This window comes from Palaemon carinicauda, chromosome 22, assembly GCF_036898095.1.
Source record: "Palaemon carinicauda isolate YSFRI2023 chromosome 22, ASM3689809v2, whole genome shotgun sequence".
Taxonomy (NCBI): Eukaryota; Metazoa; Arthropoda; class Malacostraca; order Decapoda; family Palaemonidae; genus Palaemon; species Palaemon carinicauda.
This window is the reverse complement of record NC_090746.1, coordinates 95,046,490-95,062,800: the sequence shown is the minus strand read 5'-3', so window position 1 is coordinate 95,062,800 and position 16,311 is coordinate 95,046,490. Positions and strand designations below refer to the sequence as shown.

General features: G+C 43.5%; 1 protein-coding gene across 3 annotated transcripts in view; it reads right to left on the bottom strand.

Annotated features, from left to right (window-relative positions):
- LOC137616638 (uncharacterized) overlaps positions 1 to 16,311 on the bottom strand; it is a 73,158-nt gene that overhangs the window by 19,759 nt on the left and 37,088 nt on the right. The gene's annotated exons all lie outside the window — the stretch shown is intronic.

Sequence of the window (16,311 nt, the reverse complement as noted above, 5' to 3'; positions counted from 1 at the left end):
CAGTACCTCTGTGAACCATTCTCTCGCGGGCCAGAGGGGAGCAACCAACGTCAGCCGTGTCCCTTTGTGAGAGGCGAACTTCTGAAGTACCCTGTTGACAATCTTGAACGGCGGGAATGCATACAGGTCGAGATGGGACCAATCCAGCAGAAAAGCATCCACGTGAACTGCTGCTGGGTCTGGAATCGGAGAACAATACAACGGGAGCCTCTAGGTCATCGAGGTAGCGAACAGATCTATGGTTGGCTGACCCCGCAGGGCCCAAAGTCTGCTGCAAACATTCTTGTGAAGGGTCCACTCTGTGGGGATGACCTGACCCTTCCGGCTGAGGCGATCTGCCATGACATTCATATCGCCCTGAATGAACCTCGTTACCAGCGTGAGCTTTCGATCTTTTGACCAGATGAGGAGGTCCCTTGCGATCTCGAACAACTTCCTCGAATGAGTCCCTCCCTGCTTGGAGATGTAAGCCAAGGCTGTGGTGTTGTCGGAGTTCACCTCCACCACCTTGTTTAGCTGGAGGGACTTGAAGTTTATCAAGGCCAGATGAACCGCCAACAACTCCTTGCAATTGATGTGAAGTGTCCTTTGCTCCTGATTCCATGTTCCCGAGCATTCCTGTCCGTCCAATGTCGCACCCCAGCCCGTGTCTGATGCGTCCGAGAAGAGACGGCGGTCGGGGTTCTGAACAGCCAAAGGTAGACCTTCCTTGAGAAGAAAGCTGTTCTTCCACCACGTTAGAGTAGACCTCATCTCTTCGGAAACAGGAACTGAGACCGTCTCTAGCGTCATGTCCTTTATCCAGTGAGCAGCTAGATGATACTGAAGGGGGCGGAGGTGGAGTCTCCCTAACTCGATGAACAGGGCCAGCGATGAAAGTGTCCCTGTTAGACTCATCCACTGCCTGACTGAGCATCGGTTCCTTCTCAGCATGCTCTGGATGCACATTCTAGGGCTTGGTTGATCCTTGGGGCCGACGGAAAAGCCCGAAAAGCTCGACTCTGAATCTCCATACCCAGGTAGACAATGGTCTGGGATGGGACGAGCTGGGACTTCTCTAAATTGACCAAGAGGCCCAGTTCCTTGGTCAGATCCATAGTCCATCTGAGATTCTCCAGACAGCGACGACTTGTGGGAGCTCTTAAAAGCCAGTCGTCTGACGGAGCCGGACACAAGATCATGGTACTGCTGCACAGTCTGTGAACTGTCAACCATGGGGAAGCGAGGAAGTACAGCGACAACCCGAAACTGTCTAGACTGTCTGGGTAGTACAGACAACTCCTTATCGGGTTGCTGAGGTTGCCGCACTGCGTCACAACAAGTCACCTCTGCTGGTTGTTGAACGTCTTCCCAGTGACACACTGACTCCGTAAAAAAAAAAAAACCTCTATCAAGGACTAAGCTTGGACTGCATGTCTTGCAACAAAGCTCAAGGTCTATGGGAGCAGGTGTGGCAACAGACGGGGTTAGCGACTGAAGCGGAACCATTTACCCTCCCTGGAAGCATGTTATGCTTAAATAAAAGTCCATAGGAGGCTAAGCAGCTTAAGGCTCCTCTCCAAATGACAGAGTCCTCAAGGGAATATCAGAAGGAGGGAGAACAGCACTTTCTCATCTACAGGAACCATATCCGAGAAAAGCTAAGTTCTCTCAGTGAGGGTTTCACTGGTGCAAAAGCAGCAGACCAGAAGGCAACGTTATGAAACTGCTTGACAGTCTGTGAACTGTCAAAAACTGAACTGTCAACCACAACAGGAGCGTGAGGACATACAGCACTGGTGTATAAGTAGCAGACCAGAAGGCAACGTCATGTAACTGCATGACAGTTAGTGAGTTGGCAACAACCAAAGTTGTGTGGGGAAGCCTCAACTCCTGCCTGACTAGTTTGCTGCTGGCGAGTGGCGGTAACCACAGTGTGTTGCGGAGGCTGACACACCGTGTCAAAACACGGCAGCTAGTGGTAGCTCCCGCACGGCAACGGAGTGCTCTGTGTGTGGGAGTCATCATATATCTGGCAGGGTTGACTGTGCATGGGTGGAGGAGCTCTCACAACAAGAGTGTGAGAGCAGGAAGCCATGCCGGGCGCACAACCGTGGGAGGTGTAGGCCCACGGGTGCATCGTCAACCTTCTCCGCAGTCGGAGTGTGGGAGCTGGCAACAACAAAAGCAGAGTGCTGGTGCGTGGGAGGGGCTGCGGTGGGTTGAGGAGCATGCGGTATGGTATGCAGAGCATGCTGTAAGGTATGCAGAGCATGCTGTAAGGTATGCAGAGCATGCTGTAAGGAATGCAGAGCATGCTGTAAGGTATGCAGAGCATGCTGTAAGGTATGCAGAGCATGCTGTAAGGTATGCAGAGCATGCTGTATGGGCTGCGGAGAAAGCCGCATAGTGCTGGAACCCGGCAGCTCTACAGAACCTTCCCACTGCTGATGCGGTAGCTCACGCATGTTAGCAGATGGTGCAGCAAGAACATGCGTCTGGCAGGGTGGACTGCGCATCGGTGGTGGAGCTCTCACAGGTGGAGGGTGGGAGCAGGCAGCCGCAGTATCTGCTGAGCGCACAACCTCGGCGGGTTGTAGGTTAACAGGCTGCATTGTCAACCTTCCAGCATGATACTCCTGCATGAAGGAGCAAGCTGAGACTGTATAGTCTGCAGCATGGACCACTAGGGTCTATGAAAGACAACAACAAACGGAGCTACTGTCCGTTGTGACTGAGGGTCTAAAACAGCTGGTGCGGCAACAGACGGAGTTACTGCCTGTTGCGGTACCACCTAGCCTCTCTTAGGAGGTGTGCAGTTGTCGTACTGCAGCGAGTCCGAACTGACCCAGTGGCTACACCTAGGCCGTTGGACTTGCGCGGAAGGGACCGACTTGCACTTAAAAGCTGCAAGATTTGGTCCATGGTTTCTGCGAGAAACCTCTTCCGCAGACGAGGAATAAATGGGCTCTCTCGTCTTTGTGTGGGTGGGGTGATCACGTCGGCAACGTGTGTAGATACACCCGAAACCACAGAGGGAAACGTCTGTTCGTCTATCAAGGCCTGAGGAACCCATAAGTCCTTCGACATTACTTCTCCCCTGGGCTTGGGAGCTTGTAAGAGGTATCGGACTAGGTGAACAACTGGCACGAACAGACGAACCCTCGAACGCAACACTGTAACACTTTGCGCATATCACTTTATCACTTTTGATTTTCTGTTTGCACTTATTTCACTGAACTCGAAACTTTAAGTGGTTTGTACCTGAAACACGCAATCCTATCCTTCATTAAAAGGTAGTAATTGCGAAAACAGTATTACAATGTAACAGAAAAACATAATGAAAGATAAAGAATTCAGTGGCTGGAAAAGAGACTAAACACTAGATCAAATAAACTACGTTTAAAATCTCTCACCGCATAAAGCCTGGGAACAAGAATAAAACTCTAGAAACGTTTTACCTTCTTCCCCTATATCGACTAGGGAGAAGAGCAAAAAAAACGAGAACAACGTTACCCGCTTGAACGAAACGTTTATCCTCCTCTCTCTCCCTCCGTCTCTATCTCTCTCTCTCTCTCTCTTGACTTAGAACCTGAGAGATGAGCCCAATTATATATATCGTTAAAACATATTATTTGTTAAAGGAAAAAAACTGAAAGGTTTCCCAAATAAAAAGTTCCTTTATAGAATTAAAACCATTTAAGCTAAGAAAGAATGAACGAAACGCTAGAATCGGTTTACTCTTACTGCAACGTGAAACCGTGAAAAACTCTCTCTCTATCGTAACGATAGAGCGCAAGTTGAACGTTCTGAACGTCAACAACTGCGGAGACTAAACAAAACGTTAGTTCAACTTTGAAAACAGTACGAGACTTATCAAAGAAATTCTTTCAAAAACATTAAAATTAAAATAGCATAAATTCTTAACAGGAAAAACGATATGACGAGCTCAATGTTAATTAACTTCGGTTCCAAGTAAGGACCGCCTACTATTAGGAAAGGTCGCAAATAAACAAACATAAAAAAATAATTTTTATAAGTTTATAATAAAAGGAAAGTTAATCGAAGAGGCCTATAAATGGCGGAGAGATATAAAATAAAAAATGAAAGAGAGTCTATACTCTCTTCGACACCAACACTTCCGTCTAAGGGAAGGGTCGGCCATTTAAAAGTGAAAGAGAGTCCATACTCTCTTCGTCACCATAATTAAATCAAATTAATTCCAAAAGCTTGCTAAGCTAATGATAAAGCTTCCTGAATAGCGAAGGCTAAACTCTAGAGCAAATACATCACCAAATCGTGAACAATAACTCCAGAATCAACAGCGTATCCAAGTAGGTCTAGCCGGAGGCACGACAGAGGAAAAATTGAGTTCTTGTTGACAAGAAGTACTTGAGTACCTGCTCACAGATGGCGCTGTTGTGTACACCCCCACCTGTATAGCGATCGCTGGCGTATCCCGACCGTAGATTTCTGTCGGGCAACAGAGTTGACAGCTACATGATCATCGGGTAAGATTAATATTGAAAAATTGAAAACTTTCATTCATCATATGAACAATTAAGCAGAGGAGTAACCCTCGGGGAGGTGTACGAGGCCCAATCTTATTTTGTATCTATACTAAAAGGTTAAAGGTTAAAGGTGTTTCAGTTCCAGTTCCATCAGAATAGATGCTCACCAGAACGTCAGCCGGGCAAGCCTAACCCCCACTGTGGTGCCCTACCACAGCAGTAGCCTCCCCAGTAAACAGCTTAAACTCACGGTCCTGGGCGGGGATCGATCTCTTGCCATGCGAAATGCTAGACAAACACGTTACCACTGTACTATGTCTATCAAAAGTACTGCAGAGACATGAAGTGAGGTTTAAACTATTTGCAGATAAAAAATAAATCTAGTTCAGAAATCATATTGATGATACCACTGAAACTTTAAAGCAAGTTCTTACAAGCATTAGGAGTGGATACAATTAAACAAGTAAAACTAAGCAAATATAAAACCGAGTTTATGCTGGTAGGAAAGAAAAACAAGTCAAGAAATCTGGTTGACATCCAAATAAATATTAATAAAAACTTGGTCCCGATATCTAGTAGAGTTTGTGACATAGGTGTATCACTTGACTGTAATTTGTCTATCCGTACTCAAATAAATAATGTAATCAGAATTGTTGGATATCACCTATGAAATATTGCTTTTGTTAAGAAGTATCTTGATAAATATTCTGTAAAGAAACTTGTTTTTAACTGCTATTACCAGGATTGACTACTTTAATTCCATTTATTACAATGTACCCAAAGTGCAACTTAGGAAATTACAAAATATAATAAACTGGGGAGCAACACTGATTAAAGGTGTCCCACCTTAAGAAAGAATTACTCATACTAGCTGAATTACACTGGTTTCCTGTTAAAATCAGCATAGAGTTTAGGATATGTATAATGACTTATCAAGTTATCAGAACTGGAGGCCAAAAATATCTAAAAGAATTGCTCACATCATGCAGCTAACAAATTGTGTCGACAAGAGAATAGTTACAGATGGTTTCAAGTTACTGGAACCAAGATGTACCTCTACTGTAGGTTCTGAAAGACTGAACATATTAAGGCTTTCAAGAAGAAGCTAAAAACTTTCTTGTTTTTTTAAGTGATTTGATTATATAGATTTGATAATTTATGTGAAATATGCTGAGTGATGCTCTAAATACCTAAGAATGCATACAACAAATATATCCTATATGTCCTAACGTGCATAGGGTTTCTTTACATGATAGAACCAGCAAAAGAGATCTTATAGTAAAGTAAGTACAGTACGGTACTTCATTCTCCCTTTCTCGTGCTATGAAGGATTTGGAAAAACAAAACGTAAAGGTAAAAATAAAAACACTGATCCTTCACAATACAATAGTTCATCATCAACACTTTAACAAAATTAATTGATTTGCATTCTTTATCAAAATAAAACCATAAAGTTAAGAAGGCGAACATCCAGATGGGCCACCCCAAACATCATGTGCCCCCTGAGTAGCCCCCAATATTATTAACCTTGGCTATGCCTCTGATTATCACCTTTCAGTAAAATTAGGTAAAGAAAATAAATTATACTTAATTTTGAACTGGAGGTAAAAATCTCAAAAAGTTTGCCAATAATAAGGCACTCCAAACCTTACGTAAAGTTATTCTAACAACAAATTTAAAAGATGATTGCATGGCATAAACAAATGCCAGCAATCAGAGTAATTATTATCTTCAGTATTAATAATGGTTTTCAGTGAGTGATGTGTCGTCAGTTAGCAGAATAGTTCAGCTTTGGAGGGGGTATTACAGGTTCAATAGAGCCTGAACCTTGGGTCTACCTTATACACAGAGTCCTTGCATGTACATTGATACACTGGACCTAAAGCAGGGAAGACAATAATTCTTTGCCATATTGTATTGGATTCCCTACTACTGTATAACCTTTACAAAATATTCTTTGGTATCGCACACTAACCTCAAAAATAATTCTAAATCTACAAAGTATCACATAACTCTAAACAGTACTTTTTTTCTTCAGGCTAACGTGTGAAGAAAATAATTTTACTTAGAGAGAATACAGTGCGCAAATTTTCTTGGCAAATACTGTATCAAGACACCCTTGTTAAATAATGAAAATAAGAATAACTAGAGCAAATCCCAACCCCACCCCAACTTATTACACAACACTTCTTTCGTAGTCAACTTATTACACAACACTTCTTTCGTAGTCAGATTCCTTGTAATGTGATTTTTGATAGGTTTGATATAGTTTATGGAATTTAGGCCACTTGGTACCATGCTGGGGCTGGGTAAGCCCCTCAGTGATGGAGGGGAATTAGGAGAAAACACCATTTGCTTATCCAAGATACAATTTCAGAGACATTAACTACAAAGAACCATGGAGATACTGTACTGTTTATTCTTAGACTATGGGAAGACTCAATATCTGCAGGAGGCATGAGAAAACTCGTTACATGAATATTTCCTTGAGGTCATAAGGATATGTGTGACATTAATGAAATACTAAAGAACAAAGTAATTTTCTTCCTCTGATGAGCCTATCCCTAGCATTTTTATATGTACATCTACAGCTCAATTTAACTTTTTCTTTCATTTTTTCTACACAGACCCTTTCATACTGCAGTAGAGGAAAGAGATGTGAAGTTTATACCTATCACTAAAGTACTTACATTTTCGTCCAAAATCTCTTTCGTCCAAAATCTAAGTGTCTTTCCTTGACTTTGCTTCTTTAATATATTAATGCAATCTAATGCTTCTAACAAATTCTTTCTAATACTTACCTGTTCTGATAAATACCGTACACTTATACAAACTAAACTACAGAAATTTAGGGCCAATATTTATTGAGCTTTGCTGATACTGTATCATGATTCACAGACAAAACAGAATCATCACTATTGCAAGTCAAGTTATTCTATCTATTAAACATAAACTGTTAAATACTCACATAGTCCGTCTTTAAGTGAAATAGAAATTAAGAGACGTTGAATGGTTAATGCACATCAGTAAAGAAAGTTGGTTATATACTATATAATGATTTGAGATAAAATAGATGCCCTCATTCACAAAATTCCTCCACATTTCAATGCCCAAAAATAGTTTAAAAAGGGAACAAGAGCAGGACAGTATTTCTTCACAACCAATTATTCTTAAGATCTTATTTACCAAAATCCTCGTCATCCAATTATCCTCATATTCTTTTCATCCTATAAATTGTATAACTGGATCTAAGTTGGATTTTACTTTGAGTGTCTTTTCAAGAAATAATAAGAAAAATCAATGTACATTTTCTAATCATTTTTTATAATTAAAATGTATGAACTTACTAGAGTCTAAATAGGAAAACATATGTATTTTGGTATCACAACCTAAGAGGGGAGATCTGTATGAGAAGCATTTTACTACATTCAAGGTTTCAATATACAGTCATTTAAAATACCAGAGTGCAGAAATACATGTGGATGCTAAATAATAGTACATACATATACCAAGGCACTTCCCACAATCCTTAAATCACAGTGAAGACCAAAAAGAATGCAATGCATCAAACGACAAAGGGTCATGTTTGAGTGAATTTCCTCTAAATTTCCACCTATTGCAATCATAATTTGAAGTAGTCAGCTTTTTGTGAGATACATAGAGGTTGTAAACCAATATTAAAGGATTATTTGTTAACCCTTAAATAGGCCTCTATTTTGAAAATCTGAGCTTTGCATTAGATGGTGTTATTCGACAAGGCACATTACGGGTCACTGTAGAGAGAGGTTGCTTATTCATGCTTGGTCCAGATGCAGAAAAAGTGATTAATGGATCAGAGATCCTGTACTGTTCTTTATCTTGGAATCAAATTGTGTACGAAATGTATCATGATTGCAGTAGGGCAAAGATTTTACGATAGAAGAAACTGAACTACACTGAGACAGAAAAATTTGTGAGGAAGAACTCTATTCCATAATGCACTGAGAACCATCATTACCATCAACAAATGGTAAACAGTTACTGCTAGGCAAAACATTTGTAGAAGTAAACCTAGGGTTTGGAATGGAATAAGTTAAGCCATGGATTTGTTATATAATGGCCCATCGATTCATTATTAAACGAAATTAAGATATTTGAATGCTTAATAAAGAAAACTTCTCCATAAATACTGTAAGCTGAGATTTAAGACCATAATTCTCATTCCAATATCTGCCTGTTCACTCCCATCTGAACGCTAATATTTACATCACCACCCTAATCAACTTGTCTAGCCTGATCTTGACTTTTCCCCAATTTAGTATCTTCTCTCCTATTATGCTTAGAGTTACTATATGTACTATAATGAGTCTTTTAGAAAATAACTTGACATATTCCATAAGCTTATCTGGAAAACCCGCTATAACTAACATCTACTTTCTAAATACCTCTGTTGGGCCCAATGAAAAACACAAAGGGAATATGTGTCTTTGTTCTATAAAAGAAGTCTAATCACTGAACATTTAGAGCACAAAATAATCCTAAAACCAACAGAAGACATTCCTGGCTATGTTTAGAACTAAATAATAAATGACAAAGGCACTAAATAACACTCAAATATATGAACCGTGCTGACAAAGGTCAGAATATCTGCATGAAGCGTCACCAAGCTAATACTGTTTACCATGGAGAGCCACAGCTGTTGTTGCTAAACCATAACATACTAAGAGGGTGGAAGGCAACTGAAGTAAGGGAAAGTGAGAATTATTCTATTTCTTTTATGTTACAGATGAAAAAGCAGTGCTTTGACAAGGAAGCAAGGCGAATTCCAGGTGAAATAATAAGGTAAGAAGGAAACATATGGTATTTTATAAGATAAAATTGTTAAATACATAAGCTATATGCAATATTTTGTTAAACTACAACGTTCTAGTAATAAGTGTATGTGTAAAAACTACCTCTACCTATTTTCGGATAAAATGTTATAAAAATGGTGAACTGAAACAAAGGGTCCAGATCCATTTTTGCTCCTGAAGTGTAAGAAATTTACAGTTGCATTTACATGGTACAAGGGGCAGCTACCTATGAGTGCATATTTACATATACTGTACAGTTCAGTAGTGTATGTGCAAAATATATATGCTTTGAGATGTGAAAAAACTACAGAAAATAAAAACACAAAACTGAAACTTCACATTTAAAGTTTGTAACAAGCCAAATATTTTATTTTATCCTTATTATTATCATCATTACTATCAGCCTCATTGTCATCAGCAATTTCTTTCATGTTAAAAGATTTATTATAATTATTATTAGTAGTAGTACTATTAGTATCCTACAATTTGATTATTACTATTACCATGATTACAGTGTGCCTTATTCTGACTTATGAGTCAAATTTCTTAACTTGCATAAACTTGGCCAAAAAAAAAATTGTTCTTATGTGAAAAATGATATTTTAATTATTAAATTAATTTTTGAATATACTTACCGGTGAATATATAATAGCTGCAACTCTGTTGCTCGACAGACACATACAGTAAAAACTCGCCAGCGATCGCTATACAGGTTGCGGGTGTGCCCACCAGCGCCAACTGTCGGCCAGATACCACTCTCGATGTAAACAAAGACTCAATTTCTTCTCATCCCACTGCGTCTCTATTGGGGAGGAAGGGAGGGTCGTTTAATTTATATATTCACCGGGTAAGTATATTCAAAAATTTATTTTATAATTAAAATATCATTTTTAAATATTTAACTTAGCCGGTGAATATATAATAGCTGATTCACACCCAAGGAGGTGGGTAGAGACCAGTTAAATATGTTTACATCGTATAAGCTAAGAGTTTTTTTATTTCATTTTGACAGTTATCAATATAACAAAACCAAAATAAATAGGTACCTGGTAAGGAAGTCGACTTAGACGATTACTCTGCCTTGTAAGTACGTCTTCCTTACGGAGCCCAGCGATCCTCTTAGGATGCTGACAGACTCCCAGGAGCTGAAGTATCAAGGGCTGCAACCCATACAACAGGACCTCATCAAACCCCTAATCTGGGCGCTCTCAAGAAATGACTTTGACCACCCGCCAAATCAACCAGGATGCGAAAGGCTTCTTAGCGTTCCGGACAACCCATAAAAACAACATTAAAACATTTCAAGAGACAGATTAAAAGGATATGGAATTAGGGAATTGTAGTGGTTGAGCCCTCACCCACTACTGCACTCGCTGCTACGAATGGTCCCAGTGTGTAGCAGTTCTCGTAAAGAGACTGGACATCTTTCAAGTAAAATGACGCAAACACTGACTTGCTTCTCCAATAGGTTGCGTCCATGATACTTTGCAGAGATCTATTTTGCTTAAAGGCCACGGAAGTTGCTACAGCTCTAACCTCGTGCGTCTTAACCTTAAGCAAAGATCGGTCTTCCTCACTCAAGTGTGAATGAGCTTCTCGTATTAACAATCTGATAAAGTATGACAAAGCATTCTTTGACATAGGCAAGGATGGTTTCTTAACCGAACACCATAAAGCTTCAGATTGGCCTCGTAAAGGTTTAGTACGAGCTAAGTAGAACTTAAGAGCTCTAACAGGGCATAAGACTCTTTCTAGTTCATTGCCTACGATCTCCGATAAGCTGGGAATATCGAAAGATTTAGGCCAAGGACGAGAAGGTAGCTCATTTTTGGCTAGAAAACCAAGTTGCAGAGAACAAGTAGCTTTTTCTGACGAAAATCCGATGTTCTTGCTGAAGGCATGAATCTCACTGACTCTTTTAGCCGAGGCTAAGCATACCAGGAAAAGAGTCTTAAGAGTGAGATCTTTCAGGGAGGCTGACTGTAAAGGCTCAAACCTGTCTGACATGAGGAATCTTAGGACCACGTCTAAATTCCACCCAGGAGTAGCCAAACGACGCTCCTTAGTGGTCTCGAAAGACTTAAGGAGGTCTTGCAGATCTTTATTGTTGGAAAGATCTAAGCCTCTATGCCGGAAGACTGATGCCAACATGCTTCTGTAGCCCTTGATAGTGGGAGCTGAAAGGGATCGTCCTTTTCTCAGGTATAAGAGAAAATCAGCTATTTGGGCTACAGAGGTACTGGTCGAGGATACAGAAACTGACTTGCACCAGTCTCGGAAGACTTCCCACTTCGATTGGTAGACTCTAATGGTAGACGCTCTCCTTGCTCTAGCAATCGCACTGGCTGCCTCCTTCGAAAAGCCTCTAGCTCTCGAGAGTCTTTCGATAGTCTGAAGGCAGTCAGACGAAGAGCGTGGAGGCTTTGGTGTACCTTCTTTACGTGTGGCTGACGTAGAAGGTCTACTCTTAGAGGAAGACTTCTGGGAACGTCTACTAACCATCGAAGTACCTCGGTGAACCATTCTCTCGCGGGCCAGAGGGGAGCAACTAACGTCAACCTTGTCCCTTCGTGAGAGGCGAACTTCTGCAGTACCTTGTTGACAATCTTGAATGGTGGGAATGCGTAAAGATCCAGATGTGACCAATCTAGGAGGAAGGCATCTATATGTATTGCTGCTGGGTCCGGGACTGGAGAGCAATAGATTGGAAGCCTCTTGGTCAGCGAGGTTGCAAAGAGATCTATGGTGGGTTGACCCCAAGTCGCCCAAAGTCTCTTGCACACATCCTTGTGGAGGGTCCATTCGGTTGGAATTACTTGACCTTTCCGACTGAGACAATCTGCTAGGACGTTCAAGTCGCCCTGGATGAACCTCGTTACTAGGGAGATGCCTCGATCTTTTGACCAGATGAGCAGGTCCCTTGCGATCTCGTACAACGTCAGTGAGTGGGTACCTCCCTGTTTGGAAATGTACGCCAAGGCCGTGGTGTTGTCCGAGTTTACTTCCACCACTTTGCCTCGAAGGAGATACTCGAAGCTTATCAAGGCCAGATGAACCGCCAAAAGCTACTTGCTGTTGATATGCATGCTCCTCTGACTCGAGTTCCACAGACCTGAGCATTCCCGACCGTCCAGCGTCGCGCCCCAGCCCAAGTCCGATGCGTCCGAGAAGAGAACGTGGTTGGGTATCTGAACTGCCAGGGGAAGACCCTCTCGTAGGCTGATATTGTCCTTCCACCAAGTCAGACAAGACTTTATCTTTTCGGAAATCGGGATCGAGACCGCCTCTAGCGTCTTGTCCTTTTTCCAGTGAAAAGCCAGATGGAATTGAAGAGGACGGAGGTGTAGCCTTCCTAGTGAGACAAATTGCTCCAGGGATGACAGCGTCCCTACCAGACTCATCCACAGCCTGACTGAGCAGCGTTCTTTCTTCAGCATCTTCTGGATGGAGAGCAGGGCTTGATCTATTCTGGGGGCCGACGGAAAAGCCCGAAAAGCTTGACTGTGAATCTCCATCCCTAAATACAGAATAGTTTGGGATGGGACCAGCTGCGACTTTTCCAAATTGACTAGGAGTCCCAATTCCTTGGTCATATCTAGAGTCCAATTGAGATCCTTCAGACAGCGACGACCGGAAGAGGCTCTGAGAAGCCAGTCGTCCAAATAAAGGGAGGCTCGGATGTCCGATAAGTGGAGGAATTTCGCCACATTCCTCATCAGCCTCGTAAACACGAGAGGAGCTGTGCTTAGGCCAAAGCACAGGGCCCGAAACTGGTAAACCACATCTTCGAAGACGAATCTCAGAAAGGGTTGGGAGTCTGAGTGAATGGGGATGTGGAAGTAGGCGTCCCTTAGGTCTAGAGACACCATCCAGTCTTCCTTTCTGACCGCTGCTAAGACTGACTTTGTGGTCTCCATGGAAAACTTCGTCTTTGTGACAAAGACATTCAGAGCACTGACGTCTAGCACCGGTCTCCAACCTCCTGTCTTTTTTGATACTAGGAAGAGACGGTTGTAAAACCCCGGTGATTGAAGGTCCGAGACTTTGACCACCGCTCCCTTCTCTAGCAAAAGACACACTTCCAGTTTCAGGGCTTGTCTCTTTTCTTCCTCTCTGTACCTGGGAGAGAGATCGATGGGGGACGTCGCTAGAGGGGGTTTGCGTACAAAAGGGATTTTGTACCCCTCTCTGAGCAACCTCACAGATTGTTGATCTGCGCCTCTCTTCTCCCAGGCTTGCCAGAAGTTCTTGAGTCTGGCACCTACTGCTGTCTGAAGTTGCGGGCAGTCAGACTCTGCCCTTAGAGGACTTGGATCCTTTCCTCTTCCCTCTCATCCCTTCGGCACGAGCACCTCCCCTGCTGGAGGCTCTGCCACGAAAGGGCGGAATAAACCGAGACGCTGGAGTGTCTACCCTAGGTCTAGCAGACAACGTAGGCAAAGGGGAGCTTTGCGAGCCGAGGACGCAACTAGATCGTGGGTGTCCTTCTGCACTAAAGACAAGGCAATTTCCTTAATCAAGACTTCAGGAAACAGGCACTTGGACAAGGGCGCAAAGAGTAGCTCAGATCTTTGGCATGGCGTCACTCCAGCAGACAGGAAAGAACATAGAGACTCTCGTTTCTTCAGGACTCCGGACGTGAATGAAGCGGCAAGTTCGTTGGACCCATCACGGATGGCCTTGTCCATGCAGGACATAATGAGTAAGGAAACATCCTTATCAGCAGAAGAGATTTTCCTACTCAGGGCCCCTAAACACCAGTCTAGGAAGTTAAAGACTTCGAACGCCCTAAATATACCTTTAAGAAGGTGGTCCAGGTCCGATGGTGACCAACAAATCTTCGAGCGTCTCATGGCAAGGCGGCGGGGAGAGTCTACAAGACTTGAGAAGTCGCCCTGGGCAGAGGCAGGAACTCCCAAGCCGAGAACTTCTCCCGTGGCATACCAGACGCTCGATCTAGACGAGAGTTTAGATGGGGGGAAGGCAAATGCTGTCTTCCCTAAACTCTTCTTGGTCTCTAACCAATCGCCCAACAGCCGCAAAGCTCTCTTGGATGAGCGAGAGAGAACGAGTTTAGTAAAGGCAGGCACGGTAGCAGGAACGCCTAAGACAAACTCCGACGGCGGCGAACGAGGAGCCACAGAAACAAAGTGGTCAGGGAACAACTCCTTAAACACAGCCATGACTTTTCTAAAGTCTAAGGATGGTTGAACTGCCTTAGGCTCATCAAGTTCTGAAGGTTGATCCTCAGGATGAGGTTCAGCAACGTCCTCATCTGACAGTTCCTCATCCGAAAACTGATGAGAAAACGGCAAAGGTGTGGGCAACGTATGACTCGCCGAGTCCGGTCGCACTGGTGCATGCGTGACGGAGCCGGACGCAGCGTCATGGAACTGCTGAACAGTCTGGGAACTGTCAACAACCATAGGTGCGTGAGGACGCACAGCGTCCACCCGAGACTGTTTAGACCGTCTGGGTTGTGCAGTCAACACCATACCGGGTTGCGGAGGTTGACGCACCGCGTCAAAACAAGTCACCTCTGATGGTTGATGAACGTCCTGAACATCACCAACCACCTCCGTGCGTTGCCTAACGTCAACGTGCGGCTGGAAACCCACACTGGGTCGCATCGGTGGAGGTACTACCCCAACTGGTTGACGCGAGAAAGCTACCTCAACGTCAACAGGACGCACAACAGACCGCTTGGATGGTTGTTGGCCAGAAGGTTCAGCGGCAACCTTCTCCGGATTGAAGTCCTCCATCAAGGACGCAAGCTTGGACTGCATGTCTTGCAGTAACACCCATTTAGGGTCTACGGAAGCAGGTGCGGTAACAGACGGGGTGAGCGACTGAGACGGCACAACTTTGCCTCTCTTAGGCGGCGAGCAGTCATCCGATGACGGCAACGGGTCCGAACTGTCCCAGTGGCTACAACCGGGACGTTGGACTTGTCCTGAAGGGACCGACTTACGCTTCAAAGGTCTGGAGACCTTGGTCCAAGGTTTCTTACGAGAAACACCTTCGGACGACGAGGTAAAAATGGGCTCTCTCATCTTACGTTGGTAGGGGCGATCTTGGAGAGATACGCCTGATACCATAGAGGGAACGTCTGTTCGCTGATCAAGGCCTCTCGAACCCATGAGTCGTACGACATTGCTTCTCCCCTGGGCTTGGGAGCTTGCAAGAGGTCCCGGACTAGGAGGACGACAGGCACGAACAGACGAACCCTCAAGCGCAACACTGTTCACAACACTTTGAGAAACACTAGGCACTTTAACACTTTCCGCCGTGGCACTTTGGCACTTTAGCTCCTTTACGTCCACCATGAGTTGATTTCGGTCACTTGCTAAGGCCTCAACTCTCTCCCCCAAGGCATGGATAGCACGCATCATGTCTTGCATCGACGGTTCCTGAGTGCTAGGAGGGGGGTTAGGAACAACCACTACAGGGGAAGGATTAGGTTCAGGGGCATGTGGAGAGGAAAAATCTACCGACCTAGAAGAACTTCTCCTTACCCTATCTCTCTCTAGTCTGCGTGTATATTTCTCAAATTCGATAAAATCGAATTCCGAAAGGCCCACGCATTCCTCACACCGATCTTCCAATTGACAGGTTTTACCCCGACAATTGGAACAAACAGTGTGAGGGTCGAGAGAAGCCTTTGGAAGACGCCTATGACAGTCCCTAGCATTACATTTTCTGAACTTGGGAACTTGAGAAAGGTCAGCCATTTTGAATTAGTCAAGGGAAAATTCCAAAAAACGATCTAAGTCATCAACAATTAATCCGATCCAAAAAAAGAGTTCAAGGATTTATTTGAAGAAAAACACCTGTACTGCGAAAGCTCAAACCAAATTAAAGTACTTCACCAAATATGATGGGAAAAACTCCAGGTTCAACAGCGAGTAAAGTACGTCTTGTCGACACGTCGACAGAGAAGAAATTGAGTCTTTGTTTACATCGAGAGTGGTATCTGGCCGACAGTTGGC